Source organism: Melospiza georgiana, chromosome 1 (genome assembly GCF_028018845.1).
Source record: "Melospiza georgiana isolate bMelGeo1 chromosome 1, bMelGeo1.pri, whole genome shotgun sequence".
NCBI classification, from domain to species: domain Eukaryota; kingdom Metazoa; phylum Chordata; class Aves; order Passeriformes; family Passerellidae; genus Melospiza; species Melospiza georgiana.
Window position 1 is genome coordinate 66,555,095 of NC_080430.1, and position 22,467 is coordinate 66,577,561.

The window sequence follows — 22,467 nt, forward strand, 5'->3', positions numbered from 1 at the left end:
CACTGGTGTTTGTCCATGGAGCTCATTCCAGGGCAGGTGTGAGTGCTGCTGGAGGTCCCTGGGGGGCATGGTCACAGCTCCTCCCTTCATGAGTCTGTGTTTCTTCTCCCCTCGTACTGATTTAGTCTCTTTCTTTTCCCTTCCTCATTTTGTTCCTCTATTCCTCTGATACTGTTCCTTATGACCCAGTTTGCCTTCTCTCCAGCATGCAGAGGAGTCACTCGGCTTTTTCCTGTCCTTGCTGCACTGCAGTTCTTTATACGCTGAACAAGAATGTTCCATTTAAAATACCAGCCATTGCTGCTGAACCACCAAACCCCTCCGATTTCAAAACAATGTCTGAACAGCTGGGACAAATGTTTTTCTCACAAAAAGTAAGACACAATTTACCACTATGCCCTACATCCTCGGGGAGACACAAAATACACACCTAGACCACATTTTCAAATAAGCCCCTAATAATCGATAGACAGGAGTAACTGGCAGGAACTGAGATGTCTCCAGTTTTGAGGCATTTGAACTCAACATCCAAATGGTTTTATGTTGCATAAGTCTCTGTTTTATAAACAGCCTGTAGTGCTGAGACAGTGTGCTGCAGCAGCTCTTGGGAGCTCTCTCTTGTGAAGCCACACTGTTTCCTAAATTACTCTGTTCTCACTTTTAATATTATCCAGAATGATGAAACTAAATTTGTTCCTTAGAGCTTTGCGTTAACTGCCTGTCTCTGTCAGTGCACTTCAGACCAAGCCAAAATACTGAATGGTGGGAGCACAATTGTGCTGCGCAATGCAATGCTTTGGCATGAGTTCAAGAAGCTTAATGCCAGAAAGGGGCAATAAATAATGTCATGACTCCCTATATATACTGAACTTTAAATTTAATTACAGACTGTAGTACCAAGGGTACAGAAGGATTGTAAATGAAAAAAAAAAAAAAAAAAAGAACCAGGAGCCTTCAACCTCCCTTTGTTTTTCAATGTTACCTTTACATTTCAAAACAACTTGTCCTCTTTTCAACTTCTGTCAGAAGTGCTGGTTTCCTTTGAGGAGCCAGAAGTTCTTATTTCAGGCAGCATATCAAGAGAAACCATGTTTTCCCAGCACATAGTCAACAAGCACTGAAAAGAGACTTCAGTGACTGTAGAAGCAACTACTGAAAATATCCCAATTGGTGTAAGATTCCTACGTTTAAATGTGCAGGGAAGGTTTGGGAGCAGTGGGCATAGGGAAAGGGCAGGATTAATGAGGAGGGAAGGCTGGACCAGGGTGCTTTAGGATAGAAAAGTCCCTCCCAGAATGGCAGTAACAAAATTATTTCCCTCCTCCTTTTGAAAAACAAAGCAAAGCAAAAGAAAACACAAAGTTTTGATAAAACAAAGAGGTAACTTTACTTTATAAAGTAAAGCCAGTATCAATCACACACAGCAGGAACTCAATTTAGCACAGTGAATTCATTCTCTTTTCCTGTTGACTTGCAGATTAGGAAGGCACAGGATAAAGAGATCCTGTCAGGGATATTAAGGGAGCTCTCCTGCAAAGATACCATACATAAGCTCTGGTCACAGTCTCTCTTTACCATGGAGCAGCCAGCTCTGGAGACGTGTTTCCAGCTGATTGACACTATCTCACAGGGGGTGAGGACAGACACAAGCTAGAATGTCCTACCCAAGTGTGTGACCCCTGTGTGCCCTCGCTCACAGCTACTCCATTGCCTGGGATTTAATTCTCTGGAGTGATTTGTTCTGAAATAGGGACCTGACTGATGTATACATAGCAGAATAAACCTGCCCACTATCATCACTTTTCCACTCCCATTAAATTCAGTTTTCTCTTGTTCCTTCTGTGTTTTGTGTTTAACAGGCCATCTTTTATTTTTAATATTTGAACACCTCTGGCAGGTGCTAGATCTGTTCTTCCTCCCTGGCAGTTTTAGCATAAGAATTGTTTGGCTTTGGAGGAAAGTGGGGAAGAAAATTAATAAGGTAAACATAAACAAATTCAGAAAAATATTTGCAAAGACAGCACTGGGAAAATTCTCTCTCCTCCACATGAGAGCCTTTAGTGTGCTGTGGCAATATGTAGTGACTGGCCACTACAGTGTGCTGGTATGTCTGCTTCCATTATTTTCATTCTCTTTATATTCTGGAAGATATTAAAGCCAGCTAGTGATATGGAAGGTAATGGTTACTGGTGATGGCATCTCTGAGAGCTGCTTAGACATGAGTCACACTTCAAAGTCAAGAGTAAGATCCTGCTGCAGAAAGTCCTGCTGGCACTAAAAACTTTCTTCTGAAGTGGTACTCTCATTTAGTTGTGAGAGCCCTTACGTTTCCTGTAACATTCCCTGGATGCCTAGAGCTAAAAACATGAGCTATTAGAGTTGGAATTACTGAGCCAGAGCTCTCAGCCTGGGACTGCAAGGGATCATGATCCTCAGCAAAACACTGTGACTTCCTCTGCAGTGGGAAATTAAACATGCCTGGGGTCAAGTGGCATGGGATGCCAACATATATCCTATTAAATGGTCCTTGATCCAGAGTATCCTCTGAATTGTGCCTGGGAGCGGTTGGGACAGTCCTAGCTGGCCAATGTAGCAACTGCCAGAGGTTGTTCTGACATTTGAACTCATGACAAGTTTGTTTATTCTCAGAAATCTTCCTTGACACTTTCAATTACTAGACTAGGCACAACCTGTCTGAAACAATGTTTTCCTCACATTTCTGCCCAGTGTACTATTCCTTCCTCTATCCTCAATAAAATGTGCCTTTGACTGTACTACCAAAATACTTATAATTATCCCACGATTGAATACTTAACAAGCTACTTTAGTTAATAAACAGCCATGTGAAATACGAAACTCATTAACCTGTACCCAGTCTGCTTGTCACAAATACTGTGTTTTTATCACCAGCTCTAGCAATTGATAAGTCTCATGCTTTACCATATTCCTTTTCCCTTAAGAGTTCCTGAAAGATCACTGCTTTGCAATGGCAGTTCAAACACTCTTTGTGGGCACTTGGTGGCTGACAGGCAAAAAGGAAAAAAAAATAGAAAAAAAGAAAACTTTCTGATGGATAGCCCTCATAAGCTAGGAAGTCAGTGCTCTCCAGCAACTAAGCTGCTCCTAGGGATATCCATATTAGCCTTCAAAAAAAAAGATATTTCATGATCCTATAGGATACTGAAAACAAGCACTAGATGGAGCAGTGGGTAAACTTCTGGACTCTCTCCCTGCTTTTATTCAATCCATGAAGTTACCAGATAGCCCTCTTGGAACCTGAGCTGACAAGCTGATGCCAGGTCAGTAGTTTGTGAAGACACAAGTGTGCCTTGGGTAGGGCTGAACCATTAGTCCATATTACAGGACTCTTTGGATCCAGGGCAGTTAACACTGATGTGTAACTGGTGGCCACATTCCGAGATGTACTCTTAGATGTTTGTACATTCTTCTTTGTCTAACAGTTCTGACTAATATCCATCCTTTTTGAAGATTTTCACTAAGGATCTGTAAGTCCACAGTATCCCACTTATCATTTGACTGCTGAGGACGTCAGTCAGCAAAATCAAAACCAGACCTTCCTTTTTAATTATGGATTGTGCATTTTGCCTTGTCTGCCTTACAAAAATATCACAGCTTTTTCATAGCTGAGAGACAAAGACTCTGGTCTTCCTTGGTGTTTGAAGATTTCCAATATATGGTGTCCCTAACATTAGAAAACTCAAAATGTATATGAAGGGGGAGAAATTTTCACAAGGCATCTGGTCTGGGTTTCAGGCATTTTCCCAGTTGGAGAAAAAGTTATCTTGTTGGAAAGGAAAAAGCATATGGTTGGGAAACAGCCTCATGATTCTCGGGGTAACTTGGAGGGAAAGGGGAATGCTGAAATTAATAGCTTTTAAGCATTTGGGAATGCCAGTGTGGACTTCAGCTTTCTTTAAAGTACAAGAAATAGAAAAGGGGAGGGGATATTTTCACCTCTTTCCTTGACAAAAACCATCTTTGTCATGTCAACCAACAGCTAGTGCTGAGCTTATCACTGCTTCCACTCTGCCCTGCTCTCCCTGTTCTGGCTTCTGAAACTCACACCCTTTGGAAATGATTGAATAATGAACTTTTCACTTCAGGCTCTCTCAAATAAGAGAAAAAAATCCTGTGGGTTGCATATGGAGTTCTTAAATCTAGCTTCAAGATGCTACATTTGAAAATTAATTGTATAAATGAAAGAGGGTCACTTCTAAAATGCAAAAGAGGATTGTTTTGAAAATAACAATTGTTTTAAGGTCTTACCCTGTCTTGGTTTTTTGCCCTCTGGACTGTTTATCAAAACCTGCCCTAGTTTGCCAATTTCATAGCAAATGACTTGAGTTTTCCAGAAAGTGCAGATGTCCCTCACCAGATTACTAAGAAAATAACAGTAGAGTATTTAATGTTTGCGAGAGAGCTATTCGAAGAATTATTCATGTCAGCAGTTAGTCATAAACCTTTATACAAACATTTATATCACCAAAAAGCTGATGAGAACCCTAAATTCTTCACTTAATTTTTTCCCCTCACTCTTCCCTTTTCTAACGTGCTTCCTAAATGAATCCAATGGTTTGTCCAGAATTCATCCATCTGACTTTATGGCTAGGATATGCTCCAAGGAGGTGGGAACAGCTTACAGCTTGGTTAGAAGGACTGAAAAATAAGTTTCTTTTACTCATGTAAACCTGGCATTTAGCTGAATTCAAGCATTGACAGGCTAATGGTTGTTGTTGAGCTGCAACACCAATTTATTTTACATTTTAAGACCTGATGTAGCATCATTCATGCTCCATCTCTCAATAGCCCCAGAAGCACCTCGAGAGAGAGGCATCAGGGACTTTCTCTGCAAGGGAGAGCCCAGCCCACACAACAGTAATTATTGCTTTGCTCACCTTGCTCCCTTTCAGTCACTGGTAACAAGAATGGATGCCCAGACAGCAAAGAGTGCTCCAACAGCTCATTGCCATCTCCTCCAGCACAGGCACCACAGGCAGTCACTGAGGAGGATGGACACTGGAGACAGGAAATTGCCTCTTTTGTCTGTGCCTGAAGCTGCTCCTGATTCAAGGTGTGATGGCAGGACCTGTCAACACCTGACAGCACCCTCATTTTCACAGTGTATGCAAGATGTCAGCAATAAAACCTGGGCCTGGGAAAGGTTTAAAATAAGCAAAGGAATGCTAAATTACACCTCGAAACCCTACTCCAGAGAAATGCAAAATAACAGCGTTAACCTGAGCCAAAAGCACTTGATGTTGGAAGGAAAACCCAAGCAACAGTGGCTAAATTGACAGAAAAAAGACCTCAGTTTATGCAAATATTGATGACAATGTTGATGACAATATTGATCAAGAACAAAAACATCCCTGTCACCTAATGGGGAAAAGTAATCTGCACATGGCAATATCCACTGGCAGTATTGCTGTAAATAATCACTCTGAAGTGCAATTTATGATTATCACTGAGACCATTTTAAAGAAGAAAAGAGTATAGGGTGATAGCAGAGAAAAGTTTTGCTTGTTACTTTATTAATAATGATTTGTATAATACCTTGTTAGTCATCATTTATGTTTGTGTAGAGAACTTCATTACAAAAGTCACTCTGCAGATTCACCTAATTGATTCTATAGAGAGAACCACACTGATTTTGAAGACATGCACAATAAATATTACATCACTTTCACTTGCTCTTCTGTTGGCTGTACAGGAGAGAAATCCTCTTTCTACCACATACTGTCTCTGCAAAACTGTAGACCCAGATGTAAACAGAACTATGCTAAAACAGTGAGTACGCACAACATACTCTGCATTTGCCTAAAATATACAAATTATTGCAATATGCAATTTACTATTTCAAATGACAGTTGATCTGAATTATGATAAAGTACTTGAACCAAATTTTTACCATTTATAAACAATTCTTGAACTTGAAAGCCATGCACTTATTCAGCAGCATGCTATTCCACTTAATGGGATAATGAAGTGTAGGAGCTAAACCAGGCTACCTGCACTTTTTGGCATCCTATGTAGCGTTGTCATCAAAGTGATGCTGTGGCAAGGGGAACAGCTCAAGCGTATCACGAAGCCCTGAAACAAGCTATGCCATTATGTGAAAGTTCCCATGAAGCCCCAGTGACTGTTAAATTATTGAATGTGAATTGCTTGAAAATACAGCATTTCCAGCAACTCCTTTGCAAAAGACTGAAGTGTTGCTCACTACTAGATGTCTCAAGCAATAATAAAATCAAAGCATGAAATCCCTATGCAACAGCAAATTAAAGAGAACGAAGAGAGCATATAGTATTACTGAAAAATAAAATTAAGGATAATCTTGTATTCAGTGTTTGGATTCAGTCTTCATCCAGAAAGAAAATCCTACAATAAGTACCTATGGATTCATCTTCTGGTAGCATGAAATGTCACTGCTTTCCCCACACTGTCACTGTGACCCTCTGTGCAGTGGAGTCAGAATTATTTGGCTCATTGCTGTGAACTCTCTGTTCTGTTATTGTCAGGACACAGCACTCCTTTTCTGCCAAAAAGCTGGGATGTGTGCAAAGCAGGAAGACTTGCCCTTTCCCCCTTGCCTGTTGCCCCTTCCCCCTTCCTTTTCCCTCTCCTTCCCTTTCTGTGCTTTGCTTGGGACAGCAAAAGCAGCTGTTTTATTGGTGTGGTCCTGGAGATCTCGGATTAAAGGTCTATCAATTTATACCCAGTGTACATATATATAATATACATATATTTGTATACACAGCATTTCATATCAGCCAGTGTCACGTGATGGTGGGACTTGGTTTGCTTGCTGGGAGAGTATATCTTTTATTTAATAAGAGGACCGTAGGTATTGCTGTTTTTCCTGGATGCCTCTTGGGAACTTTCCTTGACATCTAAAGCCTTTTTCTGGCAACCAGTTTGTTCTCTAACAACAGCAGGCTGGGAGTTGTGATAGATCCCATTTAGTCTTTTGAGAAACAACTAAATTCTGTGAGCTAACTTGTCTTCTTTTACCATCTAAGGAATATTGGCAGGCTGCAACCATTTTCCTCTGTTAGCTCTTGAAATGATTCTTCATGCTTTTGTCACATAATTAAAATTAGATTATTGCAACTCCCTGCTGGCTGGCCTTAGAGCTTTGTAAACACTCCAGCTGGCCCCTAGGTTCAGAGTGAAAGGGATGCTCTAAGCATATTCTTTCTTTGTCCTCTCTTCTCTCATCTGTGTTGAAATCACTGCACTTGCTAACTGCCAGCAGAATGTATTGGGTTATTGCTTTCTAAGGGCAGTGAACATAATGTTAAAGACATTATGTGCCAAAGTCTCTCTCAAGCTTTGCTTGAAAGAGCTTGGATGCAGGAGCTTTCAATCTATTTTCTCTTTGTTGGTGAGGTCTCGTTTTGCTGAAAAGAAGGGAAAGAAGGGGGAGGGAGTGGAGGAGCACAGGCTCTCCTAACAGAATTCAAATAGAAAATGCATAGAGCTACACGATTTCAAAAGCAGGGGCTGACTTTCATTGACCAGTGTGTAAATACCATGGACATTATGCAGTTGCTTCTTCTCCTATGACAAAATGACTCCCTTCCACCCCAAAACATGAAAGCCATTTTGAAATAACAGCCCTCCCGCTAGAGCTAGGCTTTCTGAGTTCAGTAGGCAGCATTCCTGGCTGACTTCTTTTTATGTCACATTTGCTTATGGACCGTTACTCCCACATACACATCCAGCCAGTTCCGTCTTATAAATCTTGCATGGAACATCACAACCGTGTGAGATTTGCCTGATGAGCTTGTAGGGATATCATATTAAAGTTCTCAAGGGTCTGCATGACTAATTGTTAATGAGAGAGAACAATGCAGGGATAATGGTGCTTTAAAAGTAAGTAATACTAATGGCATAGTTTGTGTTTGGATGTGATTGTGCATCTTGCTGTCACATGTAGAGATCATCTCTTAGTGTCCTCTGGTTTTATGAGCCCATAACCTCAGCTCTATAATCAGATAGTCAGTAAGCACTTACTCTGCTGAAGGAGAATTATCGTGGTGAAGAAGCACAGACAGGCAGTAAAGCTGGCAGTATTGAACTCTGCAAAACTATCAGAGCCTCATCACTAAAGCCAAGAGTACATTTGTTTGGGGTGAGTTTTTACGCAGTCTTGGCCAGCCAGTGCTATGAAATGATGACTATGGCTGCAGAACCACTGGGGTAATACTGTAGAATACCAATATTCTCCTTATTTGTGCTTCACCTTATCTCTCATATTAATGATTGATGTTCCAGCATGGTCACCTCTGTGCCCAGTCATTTTTCTGTGCTATCTATTCCTTTAGACACCAATATTTAGTCATGCAGTGCTGTTACTAGCCAGGGGCTTGATTTTAAATCCCTTGGACAGATTTCCAGAACGACTCCCCCATCCAGCTGAAAGCATAAGCACTGCGGGTCTTTGGCAGCTCTGCAAATCAAGACTGCAGCTCCTAGAAGTCTGAAAACAGTTGATTCTTACACTCAGCTTCCTGCCACAGTGCAGTTTGTGACTGCTGGCAGCCACAACATAACATAAGCTCCGTTTCTTTTCTCCCCTGTTTCGTTGGGGATTTTGCTGACATAAATACGTTACCATGGGTGAGCAAGTGCACGACGCCATGGCTAATGCAGAGAACATCCTCTCCTACAACAGGATGGCATTTGCCATGCTCTGCTGCTTTCCCAGTGCAAACATCTCTGCTGGGGACCTCACCACTGCAGTGCTGGCATGCCACTGCCTTTGAACAGGGACGGTGCCAACCTCCCAGACAGCCGTAAGCATGCGAAGCCAAGACACCATGTATCAGGGCCTGTGCATGTGTCAAGGACAGGTTTCCCAGCCTGAAATGTCAAAGCAACTGTTTTTTCCCTCAGGAGGTGCATTTGTCTCTATGGTGAAGAAAATGTATTATCACAAGTGTTGCCTTTGAGCTCAGAGCTGGATAAAGACCAAACAGACACTGAATCCAGCAAAATTTCAGCATCCCCCTCTTCTTATCCTCTGACAACTTTTTTCTTCCAAGAATCAGTCTGCTTCCAAAAGGAGAGAACTAAATACTGACCAACACACTCCTTGCTTCCAGACTTTACATGACAACTGCTTGGAAAGTGACACTTGAAGTTTGTTCTATTGAGGACTAGTCTCAAGTCTAGTGCCTTGTTAGCCAAATTGGGACTCCACTTCTTGTGAGCCCGTGTCTCCTAATACTGGCATAGATAAATGGCCTCTAACTGGGCTCTCCATTTTGCTCCTAACATTACAGACCCCACACAGAGACACAACCCTTGGTTTCAGAGCTGGGGACTTGCAGAGGGCTGTGCAGTGATCCTGTTGCTGCTGAGTCTCAAAGGAATGAAGGGGGTGACTGATTCCAGTAGGCTGGCAAGCCAGCTAGGACTCCAGCTCCTGACCTCGCACCAGCTTCCTTCTGGGTGCCAGCTGCTGACTGTGGCTGACTTACTCACTGATGAGAGCCAAAGGAGCCAAGACCCACAGGGTATTTCACTCTTAAAACATCTTGCAATGCTGCAGAAATGCAGGCTTGTGGAATAAAACAGTTAAGCAGAAGATGGATACTTTATCCCTTTCCCAAAATGGGCGAGCAGAAAAATCTCTAGTTGCCTTTCACAAGTAATTTCATGTTACTTCTCCTGTGTTGCTCTGATGTTTTTGTTTCAAAGAGAGTGAGGGTGATGTGGAGTTTTGTTTCTTTCTTTATTTTTAATTAGCACCTCTGGGCAGTGACCCAATCAAAGCCTCATCTCACTAACAGAAGGCTGTCTGACCACAACTTGCATGTTCCAATTTTCATTCACAAGCAAAGACTATCTGTTATCCAAGTATTTTTACTGTGTCATAATCAAAATACAAATTGTAGCTTAACTTAAAATAGACATGTCAGAAACACTTGACATGACCTGCATACCTGTCAACAAGTGATAATCAAATTTCCTTGCCATACTAAAGTTGGGCAGAAGATATTTATTAAAAAAAAAACCCAACCCAACCTATCTAGTTTCCATATTATATTGAATTTCTGAGAGTTTTTCTCAGAGTTTTTCTTTTATGCAAAGGAGTCTAAAAGGAGTACAAGCAGTTAAAGGGATGTCTGCTGCAGCTGGAACAAGGGTACAACTTCTCTTTGAAACAGCTTACATGCAGCTTTACTGAAACTTAAAGAGCAGAGGTGGAATTATTTCTCTGCTTTTTCCATTTATTGATTATGCAAATACAGTTTCCCTTGTATAAATATTTAGCTTCTCCATTTCTCTCTGAAAATCAAACAGCAGCAGGGCTAGAAAAGCAGGGAACTCAATTGTAAAACTGGCATTGTGGTGTATTTGTGAAAGTTGAGAGCACAAATTGTAGTGCATTTTTAATGAAAGTAAAACCCAAACTGAAACTGTGCCTTACAAAATTATTGGGAAAAAAATGACAGTGCCAAAAGGAAACTTCCTACAGAAGAAGATGATTAAAAAAAAAAATGTGGCAATGTTTAGCAGAAAAAGATAAAGGTATTAGGAAAGAGAAATTATTCCAGTTCCTTTCTGCATAAACTTGCTCTGGAAGTGTTTGCCAGAAACAAAAAGCTCACCCTAGGAATACAAACAAATAGGCCTCTACAGTACAGGGTTAAAATTATCCATGTCTCACTAACTTGTGATCCAGACTAAGCAGGGCATTAAAAAATCCAAAAGAGCACCGCTTCTTCTATTCCTGAAGAGACTGAAAGGGTACACTGACATAACAGTTTCCAACAGCTGTGATAACAGCCTGTGCAGGGTCATGCTGGAGCTGATGGACAACAGCCCCTTGCACGCAGAGCACTGGAGCCGTGCTTTGGGGGTTGCCTGTTGCCAGGCTCAGCTCTGGTTACCTTGTACAGTATATCGCAGACTAATCCTTCTGTACTTGTCTGATCCTCCTCTGAGGGTTCTCCCCCATCGCCTTTTCTGGTTTTGCCAAGGCACAGGAATGCCTTTCCCTGCCTCCTTTACTGGATTTTGCCTGTTTCAGCTTCTGACACAAAATGGCCCTTCCTCACCCAGAGGTGTTGTGAGATGCATAGAAGAGAGCTTTTCCTTTCCCACTAATTGCATGGGTTTGATATGTAAAAGTTACAAACCTCTACTAAATACAGTACCAGAACAAATCATCTCTTTGTCATGACATTGCTGCTCTAAGACAGGAACTTACTGGGTTAAAATCTGAGACACTTCTTATTTATTTGAACAATCTCCCACTAAGTTCAATGCAACTATACTGAGAGGAAACTACAGTGAGGACTGCTGAACAGAAAAGCTCACAATTATCAAGTAATTATCCCAGGAAACCTACTGCTGAGGGAGACACTGTTGCCCTTGATCCCATGGGACACAAGGACCATGACACAGCAAGCTTTGGCCCTCTTTGCTAGCCTTAATCCCAGCTCTGGGAAGACTGCTGTTCCTCCCTGAAAAGCCACTCCATGGAAGAGGACTATAGAAGCACATCCCAGAATACTTCAGCAGGGTAAAACGGAGGGCAAGCTGCCCACAAACACACATGGTAAGTAAGGAAAGTAGATACCAGGCCTCCTTAGCTGATGAATATTCCAAAATAAATGTCGCAGGAAGAGACCTTTCTCCTGTCCAGCAGCACAGCTTCAAGAGGGGCATTTGCAGATCAGGTGTTGCCATGGGATGCCTTCAGATACAGTCTCAGGATGTCTTGACTGTTTCCTGTGGATTCACAGAGCAGGTGAAAGAGTGAATTCTGAAGATATTGTCCTCTCTTTGTATGTAGTCTGAGGGACCTGGAGTCTGACTCTTCATAAGTCTAAAAAAGTTGCAAATACCGTATCATTTTTGGCGGGAGGAAGTGTGACTGGCACCCCAGGGAGGCTGAGGAGCATTAAAAACTAAAACCCAAATCTGACTTTTTTTGCAAAGATGCCACCTGGATTCTGACAAAAACAGATTTGCAATGCAAATTTGCATATTTTAGGAAAGTCTGAGTGCAGAAGGTTAGAAAGGTGTCAAATGTCTGATATAAACTATGTTCTGAAAATACGTGGAAGTAGTATGGATAAAGATGATGTCAGAGGTGTTAACCAGTTTTCTGACTATTTGTCTTTGCAGATGGCACTTTATGTCAGTGTAATTTTTAAGCTGCTTATGGAATTCTCCCTTTCTGTTCCTTGCAATCCTATCACTCTGGACCATATTCTAATGCCCTCTGTTGTGCCAAATGGGGAAAGAACCAGTTGCATATGTCATGCTTTACAGGAGGGGTAAAACATATGAAAAGCAGCAGTAATTGCAAATTTTTAACCTTTTCTTCTTTCTCACACAAACTGACTGTGATTGCATGAAAAGGCAGAACTGACATGTGACAATACAGAGTCAAAGGATGGGGAATTCATCTTCTAAGCAAACAATGAAGAATAGCTGCAGGACTTTTGGCACCTGAGTATGATGAAGCTTTCAAGAGCATTTCCTCTTGAAGGAACCTGAACTGTTGGAGATTACACATACTGCATACTCAGCTTGCACACTTACAGAAAAATTCCGTTTTAGGCAATTGTAACATGCATGTGTTTCAACCATTTCCCTGGCACTAGAATAAACAAAAATGAGGAAAAGAGGGCTGCAGAGGACGATACAGAGAGGCTGAGGATTAAAGGAAGGAACATGAAACCATGAAAGGTGTATATGCCCATATTTTCTCTAATGCTCACAGCAACTACTGAGTAAGCAAATGGCCACTCCTAGTATGACTAATGGTGTAACTACTTAAGGACTTATTTCCACTGAAGTTTACGAAAGTTAAATCAAAACAAACCACACAGTTTAAAATAGAAATGTTCACTATCTGCTGTGAGCTGCAGCAGACTATTTCAGCCCATGCATGATTTTAAGCACACGTGCAGTTCTTTGGAAAGAGATGCGGTACTTAAAACCACGTGCTCACATTGACTGCTTTGCTTAAGTGGGGTCTCCATCTGACCATACTGCGCTGCAAATCCAAAGTCTTTGCAACTTTACTTTGTAGGCCATTAGTTTTGGCCCCATGGAAAGCTATTTATAAATATCTGAAATAATTAAATCAGATCTGTACAGCAGAACAAGGAATCAACGAAATATGGTCACTATGGCAACAAATATTTTCTGGATGTAATTTCGCTTCTAATCAGCAATGGCATCCCCATGTTCCTAACAATGGCAAAAGTTGTCAGGCTTTTTTTCTTGTTTCCCTGTTTGTATTAAATGTGTTTTTACAAAGTAAAACAATAAATGTAACGTTCAAGTATTTTAGACAAAGGTCCCTTTTCAGAAGTATCTTACACTAGTTGGAAAAAATATTAGGAACTTGAGAAATAAATCCATTGTTTTCCCGTCTTCTTATTGCTCTCCTGCCTCCCTGGTACAGAGCGAGCCTCTGCTAGACTGAGAAATTTCATAGGCTCTAACTCTGCATTCAGATGTAAAAGTGATGCCTTCACCACCAACAACAGCTCAAAGCAGGTTAGAAAAAAAAAAAACACCACAAACCAAATTGCTGGTTTTGACCGGCAGTGCTGGCTGACTCCTTTGTCAATATTGAACAAAAACAGAAAATAAAACGTGCTCACACTTCACCAGACCCCACCTGCAAAATATTCTTCTGGCCATGTCAATCACAAAAGTTAGGCTCTACATGCAGTACATGCTGGAAGTGTCAGGACAGGTCATGTCCTGTTCATGTACATAGTCTCTGAACTCACCAACTTGGCCACAGCCTCCTTGGAGTTTTGGAAATTTCATGCTTTGTGGATTGAGTCTTTGATAGGTTGTAGATTTCTCAGAGGAGCTTGTGAATTTGTCTGCACTTGGTGGAACTCAAAATCACAAAGGAGATGTCTGAGCTTGGTTTCTCTTTTATTTTTTTTTTCCTTGAGTACATAAAACAACATTTCAAAGATAGTTTGAAACACCTATCTTGTCCATTGCTAAATGAGAGGGCATTTCCAGGACAGGTCTGTATTTCCTCTCCAGTTTTACATTCCTGTTTTTTATATAATCAGTGGCCTCAAAGGTATGCAGTCAGTTCATCTACTTTTTTCCTTCGCTTAAAAGCTAACAACTCCATTGGCAGTGTCAACCAAATGCAGCAAAGGAGGTCAGTCCTCAGAGACTGTCAAGATTGTACAAGTTTCATGAAAGCAGTTCTTTAGTAGAGAGAAGTGATCTTTTCTAAGGCATGACTGCCAGAAAAGTTTGTTCACTTATCACCTGTGCAAGAATCTGTGTTAGCACTGGGGCAAGTGGCAAAAAAGTACCCACGCTTCTATTGCCCCACTCAAGGGAAAAGGTTCAGTGGGAGCTGACACCTTTTTTAGACACTGATATAAATCATAGCTCTTCATGAAATCAGCCTTTGTGACTCCCAGTGCACCTGACCTTGCCAATCTTATACAGATGATTAAATTGTTAATATTGATCATTAAGAGACTCTTCACAGTTACCTGTGCCAACTCAGATGGGAGGTTTTAAATTGAGGTCACTCTCCAGTGTAGATTTATTCATGTATTTATTTATGATAATTATCATGTGATATTTTGGAGAAGAGAAATCTATTTATGCAAGAGAGGCATTAGGTTTGTAAAGCTCAAGCCACACCCTCCACACAACCAAAACAGCAGCAAAGCCATACAGAGATGCCAGAGTAAAGGACATGCTCAGCAAGCCTCTGACTTGCAAAATTTGGGGGTTGTTTTTCTTCTCTTTTATCAGTGTGGGAAATTCACACTAGCAAAGGAGCTATAGCTGAAATGAGGTATTTAGAAAATCAGCAACAAAATACTTGGAGCTGACATGACTCCTTTCCCTCTGATCTCTAGCCTCCAAGCCCCTCCTGACACAACTCACCTTCTGGATACAGCAAAGAGAGCAAAGGAAACTGATGACCTCTCACCCACATCAGCACCCACAGCAGCAGTACCAGCGCATTAGGCCAGGTTGCTCTGGGAATATACAGCTGGATTTTGGCATAATATTTATCTTCTTTACTCAAACAGTGTCTTAAAGCAAATATTCCTGGTAAAATTAAATGCTACTAGTTTTGTCTTATGTTAAAGAATGTCTTCATGTCCCCCTGTGCATGGGTGAGGGATTCATAAAATCTGAGGTCCTTTATGTTGCATTGAGAGGGTACCCCCGCCCTCAGTGTGGCTGTTTGTCAGTGGGGTGACAGCTGCAATGCAGGGTTATCTGACATTTGTTTTCTAATGCACATGCTGTTTCAAAAAGAATAATGTAAATGTAAACAAATGCAAAGGAATCCCGAGGACAGAAAAATATTTACAAAAAAAACACTTAATGAAAAGCCCACATATTGCTCTGTATTGTTTCACTGACTATATATATATATATATGTTAATTCTTCTAAGCCTCATTTGCCTAACAGCATGGAAACTGCCAGCATTTTAAGAGCTGCTATCAGATAACTTGAAATGACATTAGACAGACCATACAAATAGCACACAGACTCCAGTGAGTGTTTCCTTGGATCTGATCTGAGGTGCAGCATGGTTTTGCTACATGTAAACTTTAAGGTTGCTGGACACCACCCGAGTCCCTAAGCTTCTGTGGTAAGAGAAGTTGCACAATAAATTGCAAGCAAGGTCATGGCTCTGAGAAACCTCGCGTGTTGGGGACCGATCTGAAATTTTTATTTATACCCTTGCCAGTCCAGGGGGTTGTTTTTCCCTGCTTCTATCTTCTCATACTTTGCTGTCAATTCTTAGTCAGTGAGATGAGAAAACTGTTACATAATTCCTGAATTTCACTTTTAGGACTGTTTTCCTGATGCATCCAGGGTCACAGCAGTACAGAGAATCCCCAAGCCAGAACTCCCTGTGCTACACACTAACTCAAAACAATCACAAAGAGAGACAGGCGGTATGGATCTCAACCACAGAGATACTCTGAGATCTTGAAAACACTTGTGCATGTACTAAAATCATTAGAAGGAACTCTTTATTATTTTCTAGGGTCTTTTCACATGTTTCAGAAGATGCCTATTAGGATGACAGCACAGACAAAACCAATAAACTTACAAAGGATGCCTTTACAGAAGAGGGAGAAGAACAGAACAAATCCTCCAGAACAAGTGTATTTCTAGCACACTATGCATCCTTTTACAAAGATTTCCTCCATTTAAATAAGATTATGAAAATATTTTTCCATCCCCTGCATATAATGTCAAATTTAAATTACTCTTCTTACTCACTAGTATTTCTCATGAACTTCTCATCTGGTTGCATTTAGGGTGTCTATTTTTTTCAAGCCAGCTGCCTTCCCCCCACCCATCCAATTTTAATAAAACCTGTTAACATGCTTGAGAGTCAAACATGAACAAAAATCTCCCATTCCCTCCAAAGTATGGCATTCATGAAGATGTCATGAATAAATAAACATTCTCTAGTGTTCTGTTTCTTTTGTCTAGCTTATTGGTGTTGAGAAACCCTCTTCTTCATTTATTTATGTTGGTATTTTATTTCCTTATTGAGTTTCAAAGATGAAAAGAGAAAAATAAGTACCAAGGAAATAGCTGATAGACTGAAATGACCAAGAATTTTCCCAGGGATGTTAAAAAACAGTGCTTTAATATGAAGATGTTTGATTCTCATTATTTCATTTAATATACCTGCTTTTAATATGGAATGCATGACATTCTGTGTATGAGGGTAGACAGCAAGCCAGTATAGTAAAATCACTGTGCAGGAATGCAGTTCCTTCTAATTGTGGTTTAATGATATTGCATTTTACACCCCTAAATGACTGTTGTGCTCTGAAGTGAGGCAATCCTGCCTAGTCCATCCCTGTTCAAATGGTAGAATATGTTCAGATCAGACAGCAAGTCACTTTTGCACCAATCCACTGAGGTCCCCTGCACTTGCCTGCAGCAGATGCAATATCCTTACCTTTCCCCAGATTCCCTAGGGACACAGTGCATGCAACATACTTGCAGCTCCCAGTGAAAAGACAATGTGCAGGATCAAGTCAGCAAGTGGGCTGATCTCTTTATGTCACCTCATACTTCATTACAGATCTTGGTAAATTGAGCAAATCTCAGAAAAATTATTGCTCAGACTCTAATTTTTAAACGAATTGATAAACCTCAGTGAAAATTAACAGACTTTGACAAATGCTAATTGGGTAGGCAAGATGCTTATCTTGAGTCTCAAAATACAGTCTACCTTTTGTGTCTTAAAAAATCCAAGCACTATACCTGATTCTTATATGCAACTAATATGAAATTTTAATTGTTTCATGTTGCCCGGTCCATTTTTCAAAGCCACAATAATTCTTTGGTAGAATTAAATCCAATTTGATCCTTCTACATGGCTTACCAAACGACAGTGTAGTATCTTTTCTACACAGTGTTAACACAATCACTGTATTTTCTCAGCAAAAGTCCTTTCTAGAGGTGAAAATGGAGGCATTAGAGCACAACATGCTTTCTGTGTCCCACTTCATAACCTCACACCTTATATGAACTGTGAAACTTAAGACTAAGGGACAAACATGACAAACCAGCCAAACAGTACTATTTTTATTCTCATGACAAAGCCTGAGTTTGGTTGGTGGGGTTTTTTTACTTCTTTTTAAAGGCAAAAGTCATGCCTTTTCCAACTGAGGACAATAAAGGCTGTAAGAATGCTTAGAAACCTCACATTACCTTACTGGGTTGCAGCAATAAGTATGTAGATGCTACACTGACAAAAGTCCCGCTACTCAAGCGGTAACATGCTCTAACTTCCACTTACTCTGCAAAACAAAACAATAAAAAAAAAACAACCTGCTGCATAGTTTTGAGGCTGTAGCCCTTGGGGCTGGAATCTTACAGGTTAAACTTACAGGTAAATTTTTGACAGAATTTGACTTTCAAATTTGTAGGGTAAATGCAGAGAGTAGTGGTGACTCAGTGCAGGCAGAGCTCCTCTCTTCTGAGTCACTTCTGCTTGGATGTCGCAGGAAGACGGGAGCAGTGCTGCATACCTGCAGGTGTCACCTTACCAAGGGATCGTGCTACAGAGATCCTGACCTTTTGGCAGGGGGCAAAGAAAGCCTCCACGATCTTTTGCACATGGAGGGTTATTCCACTTTAGTGTTTGGGCCAAATTCTAACTTACCTCATTCCTACCTACCAAAGAAAGAAAACAGAAAGGGGAAAAAGATATCTCTGAAGCAGCAAAGATAATGTGGTCTGACAGTCCTTGAAGAAGAGGAATGCTGTGTTGCAGAGGAGCGCTGGCCGTACCACAGCAGCAGGTGGTGAGACTCAGCGCAGGGCAGTAAATCTCTCCAAGGTCCTTCTGGATTGAAGGCACTGAACAGCCATCACAGGCTGCTATTTTTTCTTAACAAATCACATCTAATCCAACAAGTGGAACCACCTAAAAGCTATTGTTATATTGCAGCTATTTTTAGTTGAAGAAACCAAGACTGCAAAGTAAACTGGATAGTAAGAAGCACAGACTAAAAATACTTGACAGCAACATGATATCTTTGGATCAGAAAACATGGCTGAGCTAGTAAACAAGCTACTTTCTCCTACAGCACAACTCATGAGCACAGGATGGGTGAGACTGACAATACACTACCTATCCAAAGAGACAACAGCACATAAATGGGATGACCTCCAGCTGAAGTCCACCTTCCTCCTCTCTTCAGCCCTTGCAAAGAAAGTCTCAAGCTTTAGTCTGATTGTGCAAGTCACAACATGAAGAAGTCCTCCACATCCCTATCAAAAGATGCTGTGAGAAGAAGATGGAGCACAAACCTAATTCATCTGCATTTCCTCTACACGTCTTTGTGCCCCAGATACCTCCAAAGGAAAGGAGAGGACAGTGCTCTGGAGCAGTTATCTCTCTTCTTTGCTTGTGCTGTGATTAGCAGACATCCCTGGGTGAGTGCTGAGGAACACTGAAACCTCTCTTTTCCTCTTAATGAAAAAGTAGTCAAGGGAACATTTTGGACTCTACTTTTAATTGCTTAAGCAGTGAGGTGAAAGCAAATTTTCTTGCAAACTCAGTTTCCCCAGTACAAGCAATACAAGAAAAACTAAGTCCTTAAAAAAAACCGAAAGGGTTGGGTTGAACTTGACAAATGAGGATGTGGTATTTTCTGGCCATAAATCAGAACCTTCCAGCTCTCTGACAGGAAAGCACAAGTCACTCCTCTGGAGGGCTGAGAGTGCACGAGGCCACTGACACGGCTATTCCTGAATCCAGAGCTGCATTCATGTCATCAGTTTCTCACTAAGGACTAAGGGGCTGAAGCACGTTTGAATGAGCTCTTCTCTGCATTTCTATCCATGTATCCACATTTCATTTCTACTAACCTACTTCTGCTAAGAGATGTGCAGAGTTCTATGAGGCTGATGTCTGGCATACAGCTTGTCGACTGCCAGTTTAATCCCTTGTAATAATAACTGGCGAGGGTTTAGTGGCTGTCTTTCACCAGCATCCCCATATTTGTTTCCCCCCCACACTTATTTGACTGCAGGTCAGATGTCACATGATGAAATTTAGTTTAATTTCTTTGCTTTTAGCAGTGCTTCACCAGTTTAGACTGAGATTTCTTTCTCAACAGTATTCTTTGTACCAGACTTCTTGTTTTGCATTCAAAATACAAGTAAGTAATGAGTTTGTGTTTTATCAGTCCAGGCTATGTGTATATGGCTCAGCAGACAGGTCCAAGCACTGATTTTCCCATTGGGCACTATGGTGGGGTGGGTGTACAACATTTTAAAGATGCACAGGAGTGTGCTTAGCAGGCAGTCATTCAGCTATCACACCACACAGAACACCAATGGGATTTTGCAGATTTTTCAAATGTCTGTCTCTTAGTTGCCTGTGCTCAGGACAGGTAAGCATGAGACTCAGGTGTTTCACACTCCAATTTCTAAGTTTTAGCTAGTCTGCAAATCCCAGTTTATTGCTTCCCTGACACAACTGCCTTGCTTTTTGTCAACATTAAGAATCATTTTTCTAACCCTGAGTGTGTCACATGGTGGGTGTGAGAGCTTTGTGATTTTGCAGGTTCAGCCTCTGGCATCGGCGCTCCCTCCATTACAGCATCATAGGACAACTTCAGTTCACGCCAGGCACCAGCTTCATTCTATTTTCTGAACTGTTCTAGCACTGGCCAGCACTGTTCAGTGTACTACCCATGACTTGGTATTCATAAATCCTTTCCCTTGGGGTTTTTTCCCTAACATACCTTTTCCTTATGTTCCCCTACAAACACGACATGCATTGTAACTTTTATGGATGCCTTCAACCTCTGGCTTCACTCATCATTCACCCCTGCTTCCCCTGACATACTTATTATTTTCCTACAGATAGGCAATGTGTCTTAAATCTACAGTTCCTCAAGCTTTGAATTTTGTTTGCTGGATCACTGAAATTCTGTGTCACCTCTTCCATTGCCCTTTAAAGGGAAAAATATTCCCATCAGAAACTACACCTGGTGGTTGACATTTGGTGATTTAATTGGGAATAAGGACGTTTTCATAGTTGAAGTTCATGTGGTTTAGAGCTCTGATACTGTAACAAAAGGGACTTTGGAATATGGCAATATTAATAGGTGTCGGGGAAAAAAAGAATCCTATGATGAAATCTGTTATAATAGGGACACTATCAGGAAAGAGGTGGTGGAAGCTTCCCCAGTTAGGAAACTTTTAGCAGAAATTCACAATTCAAGAACTTATCCTAGATAAAGATTGTAGATCAGCAAGAAGAGTGAGAAGATGATGAGACTTCCAAGTTTCCCTCACTGTGATCTGTTGGAATATGATTGTACTACCTACTTTATGCTTACCTAGACAAAGTCAAACTACCACCCATGTAGCACACACTGAGCAGAGCAGAGGTTAGACATTCTGCTCTCCTCTGTAATGGGACGTGGTTGGTGGAAGTGCACAGATTAGCAGACAAAGCTGTGCCTAATGTTATTAGTCGAATGCTTTCACAGAGCTATAGCATTATGGAACTTCAGCAGAAATGTCTCACTGACCAAACTGATGGTCTTGCTAGGTTAACAGAGGAAGGATTACTTTTATTTTCAGCCCTGCATAACAAATCATGATGGTTTATGCCCCAGGCATTCTAATAATAGTGTTAGCAAATAAAGTGTGCATGTAAGTATATGTATATGAGGTATATGTATATAGAAATTCCAGCTGCATTTAATTGACGGTGCGGTGAATGTTCTGAAGACCACTATTATTTACTGAAATAAAGCACTAGCAAGAATGACTGGTGTGCAATATAATCACAGGTCTTTGTTGCTTCCAGAAACCTAATGAATGAACACACAACATCCATTGGTTTCCAACATGACAGGCATATGGTGTTCATAAATAAATAAAAAGCATGATATTACAGTTACGCTGATACCACTGAGTGGCAACATTTGTTAAACTGGAAAGCTGATTATTCTGTCCTACCTCGACAGCAAAAACAAAATCTCTGAGTAAAACCAATTAATTGTGACTGATAGCTTTTGGGGTTTCCTCCCATTAAGCTGTGTTACTAGGTTCCAAATGAAACACTAGATCACTTTCTCATTTATAGCTTCAGATATATATTTTAAAACAATTAAAATTACATAGAACGTAATTGGCAGCTACAATACCCTTCAGCAACAATACCCCCATACCTAGGAGGGATTCCCAGCGATATATCAGACTGCAGCAGGAGCTGGGTGCCTAATCTACTTTGATTTAAAAGTGAGATCCTGAAAAGGCCAAAATAGCTGCCTGCAGGAACAATCCTGCTCTTTTACAGTGATCTGCTGTTTGTGGTAATTACCAAAACATGGGTAACCCTGGTTCAATTTCCAAATTTCCTTGCGTTTAGGAACCTCAGTTTCACATCTCTCCCAGGAATGCTCCACCTAGACACTCCTCTTCCACATGTTCTCACTTCTTTCCCAAACTGGCACACTTTCACCAGTGGCATCATTCCTGCAAGATTTGCAGCATATAGGAATACATTTCTTTCTGCTACACTTGCATTCCGAAGCCACAACCAGATCCCTAGCAATATCAGCTGATCCATCTCAAAACACCAAAATACATATTATCTTAAGCAACTGGGGACATGACACTGGTGAAGTTGTTCACAGACTTCCCTTCAGCACAATAAATGTTGTACAGTCCATGCCTTTAAATCTTAAAATCCATTAGTCTGACTCAAGCTAACTTCAGGCTAATCCTCATCTGAATTCATGCAGATTCATCAGTTTTCTGTGGGACCTACAGGTTCTGTAGATAATCCTCACTCTTCAGGCTTTGGAGAAACCTAGCCCTACCACAAAGACACAAGCCCCAGTCAGTCCAGAACATTTTCACAATGGGTGAATCAGAAAGAACTCCCTTCCTAGGCTGTT

At 41.0% G+C, this 22,467-nt stretch overlaps 1 protein-coding gene across 2 annotated transcripts in view; it reads right to left on the reverse strand.

Moving 5' to 3' along the window:
* Positions 1–22,467, reverse strand: part of ATXN1 (ataxin 1) — a 368,814-nt gene that overhangs the window by 343,198 nt on the left and 3,149 nt on the right. The window contains exon 1 of one of the 2 annotated variants that reach the window (XM_058027093.1): positions 11,615–11,745. The exons of the other annotated variant lie outside the window; for it this stretch is intronic. The gene's annotated coding sequence lies outside the window, so the exon portion shown is untranslated. Of the gene's footprint in view, positions 1–11,614; positions 11,746–22,467 lie in introns of those variants that run through there. 2 annotated transcript variants of the gene reach the window in all.